The sequence below is a fragment of the Rhinolophus sinicus genome, linkage group LG03, assembly GCF_036562045.2.
Source record: "Rhinolophus sinicus isolate RSC01 linkage group LG03, ASM3656204v1, whole genome shotgun sequence".
In the NCBI taxonomy this organism is placed as follows: Eukaryota; Metazoa; Chordata; class Mammalia; order Chiroptera; family Rhinolophidae; genus Rhinolophus; species Rhinolophus sinicus.
The window spans coordinates 57,208,618-57,227,151 of record NC_133753.1 but is presented as its reverse complement, the minus strand read 5'-3'; the positions used below and the strand labels follow the sequence as shown (position 1 = coordinate 57,227,151).

At 38.9% G+C, this 18,534-nt stretch overlaps 1 pseudogene; it reads right to left on the bottom strand.

Annotated features, from left to right (window-relative positions):
- Window positions 1-10,097: 10,097 nt before the first annotated feature.
- Window positions 10,098-10,663, bottom strand: LOC141570452 (peptidyl-prolyl cis-trans isomerase A pseudogene; annotated as a pseudogene).
- Between the last annotated feature and the right edge of the window lie 7,871 nt (window positions 10,664-18,534).

The following is an 18,534-nucleotide window of genomic DNA, read 5'->3' as shown; positions in this document are numbered from 1 at the left end:
AGGCATTTATGGAAATTGAGAGTAAGAATTTATAAACTTTTATAGCAATAGAACACTAATTTTGTCTGTATAATAAAAATTTTGGTCTTGTGTATGTCTTTGTTTTCTTTTTTATTTCCCTTTTCTAGTTATTTTTATATTTTAAGAAATTGTCTATGACCTTTCAGTACAGATAATATTTGAAGCATTGCTGTAGAGGTACTCAAGACGAAGGTAGTCAGAAGGACCAGGTTTTCGGAATACTAATCTAAATTCAAATGCCATCTTTTACTTGATAGAACTATAACAGCTAAGAGAGGAATGGACATCTGCTTAGTTTCTCCTTCCATATAGAAGTGGAAGGCTACATCGAAATAACCAAGTTTGTAATAGCTACCATTTAATGAATGTTTACTGTGTGCTAGCCACTGTGCAAAACCTGTTACATACATTATCTCATTTAATCCTCACAACAACTCTATAAAATAGATATTATTAGCCCCATTTTTCCAACAAGGAAACTGAGGCTGAAATAGGTAAATGACTTACCTAAGTCACCAAGTTAGTGAATGTTAGAGACAAGATTCCAATATAGGTCTCATTCCGAAGCTATTTTTCCTATTCACTTTTTTTTTTTTCTTTTGCCATTAGATCCCTAGTAGCTAGGAAATTTCCTGGCACAACGATTCTACATTGTTTTAGAGAGAACACATGAAGTTAACTACAAGCATACCTCATTTTATTTTACTTGACTGGTGTTGCGTATTTTACAAATTAAAGGCAAGACCCTCCACCAGCAAAAAAAGATTACAACTGGCTTTATTGCAATTCTTGCTTTATTGCAGTGGTATGGAATTGAACCTGCAGTATCTCCAAGGTATGTCTATACATTGCTCCCACAGGATTCATTGATGAATTTGGGACCAAAGTAAGGGGATTTAGTAACAGCATCAGACAAATGCATTCATTTTTACAATAGAAATATGTCTGCTTTGCTCCTATCTAGAATTTATAAACTCCCAAAAGTAAAAACCCAATGTAAAATGGGTAAGAGACTTCACAAAAGAGGATATCTGAATGGCCAATAAACATGTAAAGTTGCTCAACTTTTTGAATCATTAGGGAAATGCAAATTAAAACCATAATTTGGCTGGTCCGGTGGCTCAGGTGGTTGGAGCTCCGTGCTCCTAACACCAAAGGCTGCTGGTTGGATTCCCACATGGGCCAGTGCCACATGGCTCAGTTGGTTGGAGTGGCAGGCTCTCAACCACAGGTTGCCAGTTCGACTACTCAACTCCTGCAAGGGATGGTGGGCTCCACCTCCTGCAACTAAGATTGAACAGGGCACCTTGAGCTGAGCTGCAGCTGAGCTCCCGGATGGTTCAGTTGGAGCGCGTCCTCTCAACCACAAGGTTGCCACATCGACTCCTCAACTCCAGCAAAGGATGGTGGGCTGCGCCCCCTGCAACTAACAATGGCAACTGGACCTGGAGCTGAGCTGCGCCCTTCACAACTGAGATTGAAAAGACAAGTTGGAAAAAGTCCCAGAAGTACACACTGTTCCCCAATAAAGTCCTGTTCACCTTCCTCACCCATCCCCCACCCCAAAGAAAACTACAATGAGATACTGCTGCACACTCATAAAAATGGCTAAAATGGAAAACAAAATGCCAAGTGCTGGCCAAGAACTGGAACAATTGAAATTACATTGCTGGTGGAACTCGTACTGGTATAGCCACTTTGGGAAATTCAAAGTTCAGAAAACAAGCAAAACCAAACTAGATTTAGAAATATATGTTTAGGTAGTGAAAAATTAAAAAGAAATGGTTAGCTTGGGGCAGAGCAGGGAGTAATGCTTGGGGCTTCTGGGGTACACCAATGTTCTGTTTCTTGACCTGAGTGGGAGTTACGTGGGTGCTTGTGATTCACTGAGCTGTAGGTTTGGGTTGTGGGTGTATTTTTCAGTATCTATATTATATATTTCAAGGTTTAAAAAAATTTGCTTAAGTTAGAAAAAAATTTTCTGGGCAAACGTGGATACATGCTACCAACTGTCAACTTGCTCACTGAGCCAGTCTTTCTATGCACTACAAATGAGAAAGATAAGGTACACCTGAATTCTAGGGGTGGCCGTGGTGAAGGAGAGGAGAGACTTGCAAAAACTGCTGAATTGGAGGTTGTATGGGAAGGTGAAAGAGCACTGCAGTTGAAGTGAAGAGCCTCAAACTTAAGGCTTAACTGGTTTTTAGTCTAGGTTCTAACCACTCTAGGCATATGACGTGGGCATATCTCCTAATTTGCCGTAATTTCATTTTTTTCACCTGTGGTGGGGTATTTAATAAAACGGACATATTTTTTCATTTATAACCTTTTTAAGCTATTAAAATGGCATATAAAATTTATGTCTGATGCAATGTGATAGGAAAGAGGGAAGGAGTTAAGGATGGTTGAGATTTTGAGCCTGAGTGATGGAGGTGATAGCGATAGCATGAACAAAATGAGAAAACAGAGAAGGAGAAGCATATTTGGAGAAAGATGACATTCTATTTTCTACACGTTGAGTTTAAGCTCATTCCACAACATGAAGGATGAATTATTAAACAGATACAGAATGTCACGTTTGGTACTCTGAAAAAAAGAGCAAAATTGGTGATAGAAAATTAGAAGTTATCCACAATATAGGCAATAATTAAAGCCATGGCAGTGAATGAGATCATTGGGAGAGAATATAGAAAAATAGAGTACCGAGGACAGAGAAAAATAAAGGAATAAGGGGAGGAAATCTGCATTAATTGAACACCTATTAAATTGTGTGCCAGCTGCTCTACTTTTGTCACCTCATTTCTTCCCCTTAAATTCCAAGGCAGCTAATTTTTAGGCTTATTTGGCTGACTGACTTGGTAGACTCACAGCAACACAGAGCTAGCATTTAAAACCAGCTTGACTTTGTACCACACCATTCCTAGAGAACCAGGTATCTCTTGCAGAAGCCCAGGGGAAGAATTGGAGTCAAGGAAAGATAAGCCCTGAGAAAAAAACATTGGATTTTTGTGATTTGTGAGCAAGGAGTTCCTGGAATACGTGCAGCAGAGCCTGCGCTCCTGTTTGTTGTGCTTGGATGAGTGTGGGTAACCCACGACAAATGTGTGTTCTAGACCTCTGGCAATAAGAAGGAAGTCAAGATGGCAACAGTACAAAATAGTGTAATGAAAACAAAGGAAGTTGTTAAAGCCTAACTAGATACTCTTGCCAGCCATGTGCTTTGAATCTTGAAAGCTTGAAGAAAGGAGTAATTCACTATATGATTTGATGTTTGCTGCTTTATTCGTGTACTGCCTAGAACCATGCTGAGTATCACCAGTAATATGGGTCCTCTACATTGGAAACACTGGAATGATACATAATAATGTTCATTGTTTATAGTGCAGTTTTTTTCAGTCACCTGAATTTTTTTTTTTTTAAAACAGGATTTTTTTTTTTTTTTTAAAGATTTTATTGGGGAAGGGGAACAGGACTTTATTGGGGAACAGTGTGTACTTCCAGGCCTTTTTTTCCAAGTCAAGTTGTTGTCCTTTCAATCTCAGTTGTGGAGGGTGCTGTTCAGCTTCAAGTTGTTGTTCTTTCAGTCTTAGTTGTGGAGGGCATAGCTCAGCTCCAGCTCCAGTTGCCGTTGCTAGTTGCAGGGGGCACAGCCCACCATCCCTTGCGGGAGTCGAACTGGCAACCTTGTGGTTGAGAGGATGCGCTCCAACCAACTGAGCCACCTGGGAGCTCAGAACCGGCAACCTTGTGGTTGAGAGCCCGCGCTCCAACCAACTGAGCCATCCGGGAGGCAGCTCAGCTCAAGGTGTCGTGTTCAACCCTAGTTGTAGGGGGCGGAACCCACCATCCCTTGCGGGACTCAAGGAGTTGAACCGGCAACCTTGTGGTTGAGAGCCCACTGGCCCATGTGGGAATCGAACCGGCAGCCTTCGGAGTTAGGAACATGGATCTCTAACCGCCTGAGCCACCGGGCCGGCCCCTGGTCACCTGAAATTCTGAGTGAAAAAAATCAAGATGCCTTTGCCAGCCAAGGTCATTAAAACGTGGAATGAAAGATAATTGCTGCTGATGATGAATACATGCCTTTTGGAAAACAGGCATATCTTCTCAAAATTTAGAATAATCCACTGTAACTGATAAGGAAGATTTTTCTCTACTAGGTTTATTGAAACTGTTTATTTACAATTAGAATAGCATTTTAACATTAAAGAGAAGTAAAAGAAAAATGTTCCACCACAATACAATTACTGGCTTCTTCCGGCATGGTTTTTTAGATTTACAGATGAGTAATGTGTGCATTTTTGGCAGATGTACCACTGAAGAATTTTAAATTGATTGCAGGAGCATGATGTCGTCTTTGTCTACCCCCTCCGAGTTCTAGAGAAGACCTCCAGGGAGCAAGTGGAATTCTTTGGCAAAGTTACTGATTTCAGAATTCCCCATGGGCACTGAAAACTTTGATTTCCAAGAACTGGTTAGGCACAGCCACTCTACTCAACCTGTATTTTACACCCAACCATTAAGGTTGCATTTGGACAACCGTATTTTTCTTAGTCTGTTTTAAGATGCTGAGCATTTAATAATTGTTGGTTGGTTATGGCTCCCAGCCAGATTTTTAAAAAATTATTTGAATAGGTAATCTATCCACAGGTACAAAAACTTTTTAAACATCATCAACTGTCTTCCATCCACACAGTTCCCACTCCCAAAGTAACCTTTGCTTTTACTTTCTTGTGTTTTTTCATGCCTGTACATGTAAATAAGAATAATAATTATTTTTCTCCATTTTTATATAACAGGAAGGATGCCATATATTCTCTCCTGTACTTTGCACTTACGACATCTTGGGCTTTTCCCTGTAAATGCATAAAAGGCATTTTTTTTCTTACCTGGACAGTTTATTTAACCAGTCATTATCCAATCGAGGGACAGCGAGTTTCTAATCTTTTGTAATCTAATTACTGCTTGTACATACATCTTTTAAATATATCTCATTTCAATTCCCAGAGTGGAATTGCTCTGCAAAAGGGCAGATGTGTATTTTTAATTTTGCTAGGTACTGCCATATTGCCCTCCATGTACCAAATGTTTCTCCATTGCATTGCTGATAGAGTTACCAAATTTTTGGATTTTTCCCTGCCAGTTTTTGAAGAGCAGATTATTTCAAGTCGTACCTAATATTTTTAGGACCAATAACAAAATCATTTGGTTAAATTGGTAGAAATGGGGTTCAGTTAACAGAATTTGTTCAGGATACAGAAATTCTTTGCTGCAGTGCCTGTAGTTACACACCCACAACTAGTGAAAACATGGTCACTTATACAGTGGAAGCAGCCAGCAAACCTGGAAGGGGGCCAAGGATGAGTACAAACAGCTCCACCTACACTTTTTTTTTTTTTTTTTTGGGCAAATTTGCAAGCTTAGCAAAATCTAAAACGATCCTTCAGCCTTTGTTTGAATTGCAGAGAATCAACCTGGTAAGAGGGAAGAAATTATTCATTTCATGAAAAATTCCCCTAACATGATAGGAGCTGAAAATTATTTTTATATAATTTTGCTTTGGTGTTCAGGTGGCATGGAGAGAAGAAATAGGGATATTAGGTTATGAGTTCCATCTGCACTGGGGTTATATTAATGTGTGAAGAAAGATTTCCAGGAATGATGATCTCAGATTACTTGGAGCCAAAGTAATTTAGGGACAGGTAAAGAATTAAATGTAGCATGCTAACTTACTGGCTTTTCAGACTTTTTAGTCATTTTATAAATTTATAGGTTTGTTATGAACTGAATGTTTGTGTCCCCCTAAAACTCCTAATGTGATGGTATTTGGAGTGGAGTCTTTGCGGGGGTGATTCGGCTTAAATTAGGTCATGCGTGTGGAGCCTAATACCTCATGATGGTGTTAGCGGCCTTCTAAGAAGAGGAAGAGGGCCGGCCCGGTGGCTCAGGCGGTTAGAGCTCCGTGCTCCTAACACCAAAGGCTGCCGGTTCGATTCCCACATGGGCCAGTGGGCTCTCAACCACAAGGTTGCCGGTTCAACTCCTCGAGTCCCGCAAGGGATGGTGGGCTGCGCCCCCTGCAACTAAGATTGAACAGGGCACCTTGAGCTGAGCTGCCTCCTGAATGGCTCAGTTGGTTGGAGCGCATCCTCTCAACCACAAGGTTGCCGGTTCGATTCCTCGACTCCCACAAGGGATGGTGGACTGCACCCCCTGCAACTGCAACTAGCAATGGCAACTGGACCTGGAGCTGAGCTGCGCTCTCCACAACTAAGACTGAAAGGACAACAACTTGACTTGGAAAAAAGAAGTCCTAGAAGTACACACTGTTCCCCAATAAAGTCCTGTTCCCCTTCCCCAATAAAAAAAAAAAAAAGAGGAAGAGAGATTTCTCAGCTTGAGCACAGAGGAAAAGCCATCTGAGGACACAGTGAGGAGGCCATCTGCAAGCCAAGAAGAGAGCTCTCACCAGGAACCGAATCTGCCAGCACCTTGATCTTGCACTTTCCAGCCCCTAGAACTAGGAGGTATAAATTTCTGTTGTTTAAACCTCCCAGATTATGGTAGTTTATTATGGCAGCCTGAATTGACTAAGACAGTGTATCTCTAGTTATCCACAGATTCATAAAGTTCTTTCCAAAAAAAAATTGTCATAAATATTAATAATGTCCTGTCTTCAGATTAACTGCAACCACTATATTATCTGTATAGTTTCTACACAATTTGGAAACAATGACTTCTTTAGGCATGGCAGGTAACTATTGGGAAATCCATCAATTTGTTTAGTATCCGTGAATTTTAATTTGCATCTGGGGAGTGGCTGGAATTTGGAATTCTGTCTCTTGAGTGGAAATAAGTGGTATATAAAAGCAGATGAATATTCATTCACTTAATTAGTGTTAGTGTTACATACTGGTGATTGATTGGATATTTAATGATACCAAGGAATCACATTTTGTTGAGCTATGATATTTTGTTATGGTAATAGTGTTATGACTAAGATTTTTAAACAAGAATCTTTTAGAGAGACATTGAAATATTTAAGTGGAAATGATACGATATTTGAGATTAGTTTCAAAATAATATAGAGTCGCAACGGTATAAATTGTTGGCATTATCAAGGAAATAAGAGTAGTCGGTATGGTAATTGTAGAAACTGAATGATGCATACGTAGGGGTTCTTTTTCTATTCTACTTTTGTATATGTGAAATTTTCAATACTAAAATTTCAATACTAAAAGGATTGTTTAAATAATTTATATAACTAATGATTACAATTATGCTTTCTTTGTCTTATCTTTCATAATTCTGGGTGATTCTGATACCTACAAAACTTAACATATAAAAAAATCTTCAACTTGGCTGGATTCAGCCTGTAGGCCACATAGTTTGCCAATCTCTGAAATAAAGTTGTGTCCTAACCTTTGGATTCCTTTGGTCATTATCAAAAAGCACTAGCTGATTCTTAAGAGTAGATTTTATAAGGATAAATATGCATCAGTGTAATTGGAACTCTGGAAGACAAAATGGGCAAGTCTGTCGTGAAATACATTCAATAGTCTGTCATTTGTCAAAAGCTTTCAGGTAAAAAAATTTATGATACTGTGTAATCTACTCTCACTGGGAAAGAATTATAATCCTTTGAGGAGTGTTTTCCACGCCAAAATATGCCTTTTGGGATATTCATTATTTTAAGCTGATTATTTTCAGGAAATTAAAAACTCAGGAAAAACCTTCAATCTTTCCCTTAATTGCTTAAGAGAATTCAGATAGAGGACCTGCTCCAGGAAAGGAGCTATTATCATAGATGACTATAGTTTAATATGAAGTAAGTGATAGGGAAGAACCTAGCAAGACCCATTTGATCCAAGTCCTGTCTATATTTCATTTAAAGATGGCCCAGCAGAAACTTAATTTACAAAAGATTTGCTTTTCCATCTCCATGTGAATTGCCTTTTGGTCTCCATATATATTTGCCATTTGGTCTGCCTCTCAAAATTTATATTTTATTTCTACTGACTCCCTTTTCTTCCATGCTGTTTCCCTTTTAGGAGTGAAAGCCTGGCACAACAGGTAGAACAGACTCACATGAAAATGTGAAAGATTTCTGGGGTCTTTGTCCTCTCCTGTTTAGGCCGCTAGAGTCCCAAAGCAAGAATTAAAGGCATACTGCACCTTATGGAAACCATGGAACAGTGAACTGATACAATTCTAGACCTAACTCACCAAGCTTCAGCTCTCCAAGAATTCATTTGATTGTTACATATATTTGTGTCAGTTACTGTTCAAGATCCTGAACTGATACTCTCACTTTCAGAACATAAATTAAGAGCTCAACCTTGAGTGCATTATGCTAAGTGAAATAAGTCAGAGAAAGACAAATATTGCCTGATCTTACTTATATAGAGAACCTAAAAGCGAAACTTGTAGAAACAGGGTAGATTGGTGGTTGCCAGGGGTGTAGCGAGGAGGTGTGGTGGTGATGAGAGAAATGGGTGAAGGTGTGAAAGGGTACAAACTTGCAGTTTAAGATGAATAAGTTCTGGTGATCTAATGCACAGCATGGTGACTGTAGTTAACAATATTATATAATTGAAACTTGCTGAGAGTAGATCTTAAAAGTTCTCACCACACAAAAATAAAATGGTAACTGTGAGTGATGGATGTGTTAACTAACCTTATTGTGATAATCATTTCACAAGGTATACATATATCAAATCAAATCATGTTGTACACCTTAAACGTACACAATGTTACATGTCAATTGTAATTATCTCAATAAAGCTGGGGTGGGGGAGGGAGGCTCAGTCCTAACCCACTTATTTCTATCCTCTCCCTCCTACATCCCACCTTCACCCTGTCAACTTACATCCCCCTCAATTGAGCCATGCCAAAGCAGCTCTGGATGTAGAGTAAGAGCAAGGTAGAAACGTCTCCCAACTAACACTGAGCAGCTGGCCCCACCAGCCATGCTTTCTCCTTTCTCTTCCCGAGGACATGTCAAGTTTGCAATTTAAGGGAGCATGGAACAATCCCCTACTCCCAAGCCAGTTGTAACAGTGGAGCTTTAAGAATACTTATGTATAGCATGGCAGAGCTTAGCAAAAGTTCCACCCTGGAGTGCGTGGATGGAAGAAACCAGATTTTATAAACACTTGTGGTTAAAACAAGACTTGAATCCAAGATAGGGTCCACCCATTGAGGCCTTATGTGGGATCTGGGTATATATACTCCTTTATTGCCCGTCCCCCACCCCCACCCCCATACTTAGGCAAATATAGACTCAACAATGTTTAAAACAATCCCTTGCTGACTAGCCCACAGAGTGGGTCATGTGAGACAGACTTACAGCTCCATGCTGCACTTGCCCTGACCCTGGATTTCCACATCTCCAGGCCAGAGAAAGGTAACATGGCAGAGTTAGTAAGAGCAAACTTCAGTTTTATCCACAGAGATGTCCTTTGATCAGGCAAAAACACTGAAGAAGCTATACCATGTTGGATGCTAGAAACTCTCAATTTAGAGTAAGAGAACAACTACAAATTATTTAAGGGCATAAATTTGAAAATGCCCCTGCCCAACCTCTGGAGAAGGCTTTCAGTAGGATGGAAAGCTAAGGGCTTTCCCACCTCTCTCTGGCAGCAGGCAAACAACAGGTGGAGTACTGCATTATTTAGTAAAACATTAAGCCCAAAGTCTTAGTTTAAATTTAGATTTTCAGTTTTTCACATATACTGAGAACTGATTTTTCTGCCATTTGCACACATGTGCATACAGCACCTGAAAGAAAGTACTTAGGTTTCCCTCTTCCCCTTAAACTCTTCAAATGAAACTCGTTTTGCTTTCCCTCTCCAAGGTACCACCCTTCTCCAATAGCCCAGGCTCAAAACTTTCTTCATTTTTCGTTTAGTTTTTATTTCATGATCATAAACTTAATTCTGCAATCCAGCTAGTCTTGGAGGACTGCTTTGAGAGCACAATTATAGGATATGGTGAACAGATGAGGGTGGTGGGGCACGCACCTGAGCTGCGGAGGGAATGATCTGTAGGTTAAGATAAAACGCATGTCAAATTCATTAGAGTTGTCCACAGCCAGCAATAGTGAGTTTGGTCCTGCCATCCCTGGACCTAAGTGCTCCATGGCTTCCACAATATTCGTGCCCTCTCCCACCTTGCCAAAGACCACACATTTGCCATCCAACCACTTGGTGGTGGCAGTGCAGTATGTGTAGTAGCTGAAGTGATGGCCCGTTTGTGCTTGGTTCAGCATTTGCCACGCATAAGATGTCAAATGCTGACATCACCTGGATTCTTCAGGATGAAAATCATCGTTAAATTTCTCCCCAAAGTGGACTTGCTGCCAGGGCCATTATAGTGTGTGAAGTCACCACCCATTGTAGTGTGTGAAGTTAAACCCTGGAATAATTCTATGAAAGTAGGAAGCGTTATAACCAAATCTTTCCTCCCCAGTACTCAGAGCATGAACGTTTTCTGGCTGTCTTTGGAAATTTGTCTGCAAACAGCTGCAAGGAGATGTGGCCCAAAGGCTTGCCGTGGACAGCAGTGTGTCCGAGAAAAGGGGAGAGTTGACCTTGGCTGGTTAGTGGCAGCAAGAGAGTCTGCAAAGCCAACTTTTCTTCATTCTTTAGTCCAAATTGCTTGTCCTCCTTGGAAAGAAATCTTTTTTGTATTTACACATTTATTTCCACAAGCAAGGACTCTACCCTAAATAAGCTTTTATCAGTTTGCTTTCAGATCAGAGTCTTGTTGCCCTATTTGAATTTAACCTTTCCTTCCTGCCCCCAGACTATCCTGCCTGACTACCACTGTGATCTTCCTCAAATATTGCTTTCATCTTGAGACTCCTCTGAGCATTACTCTACAGGGTATCCAGGTAAGACCTCTAGTCTCATCCTTGATCTGGCCTGTCCAGCCCTGGGTTTGGGCGTCCTGCAGTCAAGGATGACAGTATTTGGAAACAGCTAGCATAGTTCCTGACACATAGCAGGCATGGTTAGCTCAGTGTCCTCTTATCAAGTTAGTTTCTTTACTGCCAAAGACTACCAATGGTCATATCTGCATCATAGATCATTCTCCCTTCAAGAATGTATTTACATGTACTCCAATCTTCTGCCTCTCCACAAATCTATCAAACATGAACAAATTCAAATTCTACCTTCACATTTTAAAACAGTCTTGAAAGTCACAAAAGTATGAACAAATAGAAAGCCATACCTTGTTCTTGGCTAAGAAATTCAACGTCATAAAACTATCATTTATTTAACATGTCAAAAATACTAACAAGGTTTTTTGGAGAGTAAAGGAAATGAGAGAGGAGAGCTAGCCAAGCTAATGTTACTACTCGTATGAAAAAATAAATAAACAAGCAAAAATGGCCAGAAAACCCTGGCAAAGAGAGTGATAAAGAAAACCCAGCATCTGCTGGATATTAGATTGTAAAGCCTCAGTGAGGGCACTAACCTACCCTCATGACCTAAACACCTCCAAATACCAGCACATTGAGGATTAGGTTTCAACATAGGAATTTGGGGAGGACATAAACAGTCTATAACACCAAATATCCATCTATAGAGTAACATAGGGGTTAAAAAAAAAAAGGATCGTAAGTACTGATCAGGAAACATCTACAGCTTAGTATAAACTTAATACATCAGTAAGTTTTAAAAGGAAGGTGCAGAAAGTGGTGTGCTATCTTTCAATAAAAGGAGAAGAGATGTATGTGTGTAATTCCTTATATTTGTATAAGGATCCTTGAGATACTAATAAAAATGGTTACCCACAAAGATAAGCCCATGGGGACAGTGATGGGAGCAGGACTTTTCAGTGTGCATGTTTTGTTATTGCTTTGTTATTCAAACCATATGAATTAAATGTATTTCATATATATGTGTGTGTGTATACATATACATGTCTGTATAGATGCACATATACAAAGGTTTTCCCCATCTATAAATAGAAGCATAAAAAGTAAGAGTTGGGAAAGACTTCAGAGATCACCTAAAACAGTTTTCTCGTTTTAAAAGTGAGAAAATGAAGGAATATAAGGGAGAAATACTCTGCAGGAGGTAACATAGCTGGTTTGCTACAGAACTAGAACCCAGGTCTTGATGAGCGGTCTTCTCTTCAGTCTCTTGATAAGTGCTGTTACTCTAGAGTCCATGCCGATCTCCCTTTGGACTAACTCACTGAGTTCTTACCTTGTTTGCTGTTTATTCATGTATCTTAATTTCTTCTCATAAAGATTTACATCTTCCAAGGTATTCCACTTTATAGCACTTTACACAATATTTGGCTTAAAACTGCTCTGTTCATTTATTGAATAGTTTACTGAATGTTCGTTAAATGCCAGGTATACTGCGAGGTCTCCTGAATACCCTGCTGTCGATTGGAATACTGGAAGTGGAAGTAGAAGTTTTAATCCTCGTTCCACACATTGAAATAAAGGCCATAAAGCCTCTAATTCATTCACCTACTTATGTGAAGCCATATTTAAAGTTAATTTCTTAATTATTAATTATTCTTCTTGGGAGCGATCCTCAGCAGCGTGTGACATGCATCCTGCTGCTCATGTATAGGATGTAGGTGGACACAACCACTGATTAAGACCATTGTCAGGTAAACAGAGAACTTTCAGCCTGCCTGAGGTTGATAACCATAGATTCCCTTCTGTCCTACTTCTGGGGATGGGGTCACTCTGGGTTTTCAGGAACCTTTTAGAAAAGCCTCCCCTGGCACCATCTCCTATTTCTATCAACAGTGTGCCTCATGCCAGGTTGTCAGTGTCTCGAAGGCGGAAACCATTTGCTTCTATTCCCAGCACCTGTTCCAGTGCCCAGCACACTTGAAATGTTAGCTGACTGAACTAAACATGTCTAGGGCCATGCATACACTATACTTAAGATCCAAACATGTCCCCTCCAACGTGTTTTCCCACTAGAGTGAGTTTCACTTGATTTACAATCTGTTTTAATGTTTCTGATTCCCAGCTATAAATCCAGTTGCCTCCGTTCCCTTTTCCCATGACCATAACTGTCGTCTTTCCTCTATCCTTTCTGGAAACATTCCCTAATCCTAAGCCTACTGGGAAGCAAGTGCTTCCCTGGTACTCAAGGTAAAACTTGTCAAGTTTGTGTTTCTCAAAAGATTTCCTCAATACAAAGTTTCATAAAGCCTGACCCTTGGTCCTGGCAAGTTATGCTCCCCCTAGATTCAAGGGTTTCTCCAGTCGTTTGTCAAGAAAACTTCTGAGTATTTATATTCCATGATGAGGTGGAAAAGACCTTGTGCTTGAAAATCTCACATACCTACTTTTAAATCCTGGTTCTGTCACTCACCACCTCCATGATATTAAATAAGTCACTAAAGCACTGAGCATTGTTATCCTTATTTGTAAATTTAGAATAATAATCTTTATCTCATAATGTTGTTATGGTGATTTAGAGATAAAGCATGTGAAAACCCCTGGCACATAGTAACTGCTCTAAACACATCCGCCTTATATTCCACAAAGAGGTTTATAAATTAACGAAGAAACAAATGAACAGTTTTCACAAGAAGCAATACTTAACCTTATTTGCAGAAACCTGTACTACCACTTTCTGAAGACACGGGCAAACCAGATCTCTTAGTAGCTTGCCTTGGCCTGTCTCTAGCTTTGGAACATTGTGCTTTTGGGGTGTGTCATAGTATGTTCTAATCCAAGGCCAACTCTAGTTGTGCCAATAATGTTGGTATGTGAGTTTCCCTCTTACTAGGAGGCTCCATGAAGTAAGTCCTCAGATATGACAAGATGGAGTCTCTGGCCTTCATGTAATAACTATCAGAGAATATAAGATATTTACACAAATAACAATTACCCATGGTAGAAAGTGATATAGCATAGAGAAAATATATACAGAAAGTGTTATGGCAATTTAATAAGGAAAAATTGCTTCCAGCTGGAAAAGATCAAAAAATGGTTTCACTCCTGCAGTCAATAGAGATTTATCAGAGATGTGTCTGTGTAAGGTATTAGGCTAGGCACTGGGGATGCAAAGATCAAAATTATACTTGCTCTTGAGGATCTTAGAAACTAAGGAGAAAGTTACAGGAAAAAATAATTGCAGTACTATGTAGTAAGGACTTTTATAGTGGTTATTTTCAATGGGCTTTGGAAGCAGAGATCAAGAATAATTAACTGAGGGAGCGGCTTGTTAGCTCAGTTGGTTAGAGTGGGACCTCTTAACAACAAGTTTGCCGGTTCAATCCCCCCGTGGGCCAATGAGCTGCGCCCTCCACAACTAGATTGAAACAACTTCTTGACTTGGAGTTGATGGATCCTGGAAAAACACACTTAAATAAATAAAAGTTTTTGAAAAAAGAGTAATTAACTCACTTTACAGACAGTATGGCGAAGAAATGATGTTTGGGCTGATTCTTGAAGGATGAAGACGACTTTACCAGATAGAGAAGATGGGAAAGGGTATTCCTCGGGACTTGCCCTTTTATCTTGAAAGAATGTAGACCTTCAGAAATAGAGAGAATCTAGAACTGCATCAACAAAGGTAGGAAATTGTATTATCTAAGGTAGATAAATCAAAAGAAAGCACGAAGTGAAGTAGTTCTTACTGTAGTATGGGTGAATAAAAATAATACAGGAATTTGATCCAGTTTGTGGTGGGGTTAATGACAATGGGAAAAACTTAAAGATCTTCAAACTTGGACATGATCAGGTTAGAACTTAGAATTAAGAGAATTAATATTCTAGTTTTGTACAAAATAGGTTGGATAAAGGCACATTAGGAGCAAGGAGGGTAGTTAAGATACCATTAAAATAGCTAGATAAGAGGTAATGAGATCATGTAGAAAATGGCAGGAGGAATGGAAGGGAGAGACCAAATGGAAGAAGTTTTACAGACATGGGTGTATAGTTATTGGCAATCTGAGTGTCTGAGAGAATGGTATACCATTAACAGAAATACGCATTAAAAGATGAGGCTTGGGGGAAGTGAAAAAATTTAGTTTGGAAACATTAATTTTGAGAATCTTCAAGAGAGTAATTTCCATAGACTGGTAGAAACAACAAACACGGTGGGGCAAGTGGTTAAGGAGAAATGGGAAGTGAGAAAGTAGAGGCAGCAAATGTAACTACATTTTTGTGAACTTTGGCAATGAAGGAAAAGAGTGTATGAGGAAAGAGGTTGAGGGTTTCCATTATATGATGAACTGGGGAGACCGTACTTATTTGTAGGTTGAAAAGGAAAATGAAGAGCAGACAAAAACTGAAAGTGAACGAGGAGAGGACACATTGATGGAACAAGGTCATGGTATCATGACTTTGGAGGGAAAGGTAATACTTCCCAATACAATACAAGAACTTCCAGGCATAAGAGATAAAGAATCTCAGATTTTACTTCAGATGATCTCTTTTTTTTCACTGTGTGGGAAATCTCACCCTCGTTTTTGTTTTTGTTTTGTTTTGTTTTCCAGTCCCTTGGCAGTTAAACCAATTTCAGACTGGTTTGCAACATGGCCTACTTAGTAAAAGAGACACTTTGCTGAAGTAGCATGGGAGTTGTGTAATTGCTTTCCTAGTATTCCTGCTGCAGAGAGCTGCCTGTTCAACTACTTCAGAGTTGATATCACAGTCCTCTGTGACTGGCTCTTTAAAATAGCTCTTCAATGTGTATAGATGTTGATTTTCAAAACATTCCCAACTCAGACATTTTAAAAGTCAGGAGTAAAACAAAAAAAACCTCTAGAAGAAAAGAGACTACCTTTATGGCCTTAGGATAGGCAAAGATTTCTTAAACAGGACACAGAAAACACTAACCCTGAAAGGGGGAAAATGTGATAAATTGGAATTATTGGTTATAAATTTTTGTTCACCAAAAGATGCCAATAAGGCAGTAAAAAGACAAGACATGGAGTGCAAGATATTCTCAACATGTAGATAAAAAGATACATTCCCAGAATATATAAAGAATTTCTACAAATCAATTAAGAAAAAGGCAGCCCAATCATAAAATGGGCAAATAATTTGAACAGACATTTCATGAAAGAGACTCTCCAAAGGACCAATAAACATTTTTAAAGGTATTCAGCTTCTTTAGTTATCAAAGAAACATACATTAAAACCACAAAAATACATCATTTTAGTTATCAAAATGGCTAAAAAGAAAAGAACAGAAAATATCAAGTGTTTACAAGGATTTGGCACAACTAGAACTCTCATACACCGCTGGTGGGAGTACAAATTGGTACAACCATCTTGGAAAACTGGTTGTATCTACTAAAGCTGAACAAATGTGCATTCTATGACCCAGCAATTCCAATCCTAGGTATATACTTAACAGAAACAACTGATTCAACACAAATATCCTACAGTAGACTGAACGAATAAATGTAGTATATTCATACATGTAATACTACTCTACAGTGAGAATGAACCACAACTATATACAATATGAAATATACAACATAATGATGAGCAAAAGAAGCCAGGGACAAAAGAGTTAATACTGTATGATTCCATGTATATAGAGCTCAAAAACAAGCAAATATAATCTATTTCATGAAGAAAGAGGATAGTGGTTACCTTTGGTATATGTGAGAGAGGGGTGTAATGTAGCAACTAGAAGGGTGGAGCCAGGAAATTTCTGGGGTACAGGTAATGTTATCTTTCTTGACCTGACAGAAGTTACACAGTTACATTCAATTTGTGAAAGTTTCTTGGAGATGTATATTCATGATTTGTGCACTTTTCTGTATGCATGTTAAACTTCAGAATTTTTTTTTTTAAGTCAGAGGTCTCAAGCCTGTCAAACTCATTCTCATCATAGGTTTCAGTTAAGACAAGATCAGGATTGTAATTTGTCATTTTCCCTCTGATTTACCTATTTATTAAAATTATCCATGCTTCTCATTAGTTTCTATCTTCCAAATCTCTTAACTGCCCAGTTCTCTACATCTTGAAACACTTCAGTGCTCTCCACACAGGAGAATATTACACTAAGTTCTGTGGTTTGTGGTCTGTGCTTTTGTATTATAGAACACAGGTTATCATCCTTAAAATCCATAACACAAATGAAATTGCTCCAATAAACAGATGGATAACAGCATCCACTTAGTTCTGAGTTCACAACCATGAAGTCCAGCACTACCATAACTATGGACGTCCTCAGTTTGGTCAGTGCCTTAGTGCTTCTTGTTGCCGAATTCTGGCCTTCTGGTCCTCTTAAGGACATTTGGACATCAACCTCAAGTTCAAGAGGAAAGAATCAGGATTCCTCATTTTTGGCAGGTAATTTGTAGGTTATTCACCGTTCCAGAGAGACAACTACCGTGTTTCCCCTAAAATAAGACCTAGCTGGACAATCAGCTCTAATGCATCTTTTGGAGCAAAAATTAATATAAGACCCAGTCTTATTTTACTATAAGACCTGCTTTTATTTTACTGTAATATAAGACCCGGTCTTATTTTACTATGAGACCGAGTCTTACATTAATTTTTGCTCCAAAAGACGCATTAGAGCTGATTGTCTGGCTAGGTCTTATTTTCAGGGAAACACGGTGTACAAAAACACCTAAAATATGGACACCTGGGTATGAGAAGGGTAAAAAAATGAAAGATGAACTAAGTTTTAAAGAGTAAAAATAAGTTTAACATCATGGATTCCTGATTTTAAAAATAATACATTGCTGGTTTGGAGTACATGCAAATTTTGATTGTTACTACATTTCACCCCAAATATGATTTGAAGAGAAAAGACCGTTTCAATAATGTTCCATTTTCTAACCTAGGAACATGATGTGTCTCCTGTTCTTGTTATATAAAGTTTTAAAGATGTCTTCTTTAGGCCTTGCCCATTTCTTGTTCGGTTAATTAATTCTAAGTAAATACAAGCGATCACTGTGATTCCTGGGATTCCATGCTCCCAAAGGAGCCCAAGTGGGCAAAATGTGGATCTTTTTTCTCTTTCAATTGTGCATCTCCTAGTACAATTCAGGGAGGAACAGATTCTTCCCATTCATACGACCTCAGATCTATATTTTTATTTTCACTGAGGCAAAAGAAAGAAGAGGAACTCATGGTTGTACTTTATCATTTTTGTTGTTGGTGTGAAAAATCTTAATATGTTATCTCTTAGCAGCTAATTTTCTCATTATTATTGCTCTTCTATAGTACTGCCATTAGGCCTAGGAAACAAGTCTCTTTTCTGTGGGCTCCATGCTGTAGAGGACCCCATATAATCCCAACCACAAAAAACAAATTCTTAAAGAACACAGAAGTGCCTGTGACACTTAGGATCAGATGAAACCTTTAACTACTTCCACCATTCATCTCATTTAGTTCCTAAAGAAGCACTTCACATCTCTTGCTATTTGAAACAAATGGCAACTATTTTCAAATGCCACAAAGCAGAGGTTCTCAATTTTTTCCACTCAAGACCCTTTTACACTCTTAAAAACTGAGGGCCCAAAAGACATTTTGTTTATGTAGTTATAGTATCT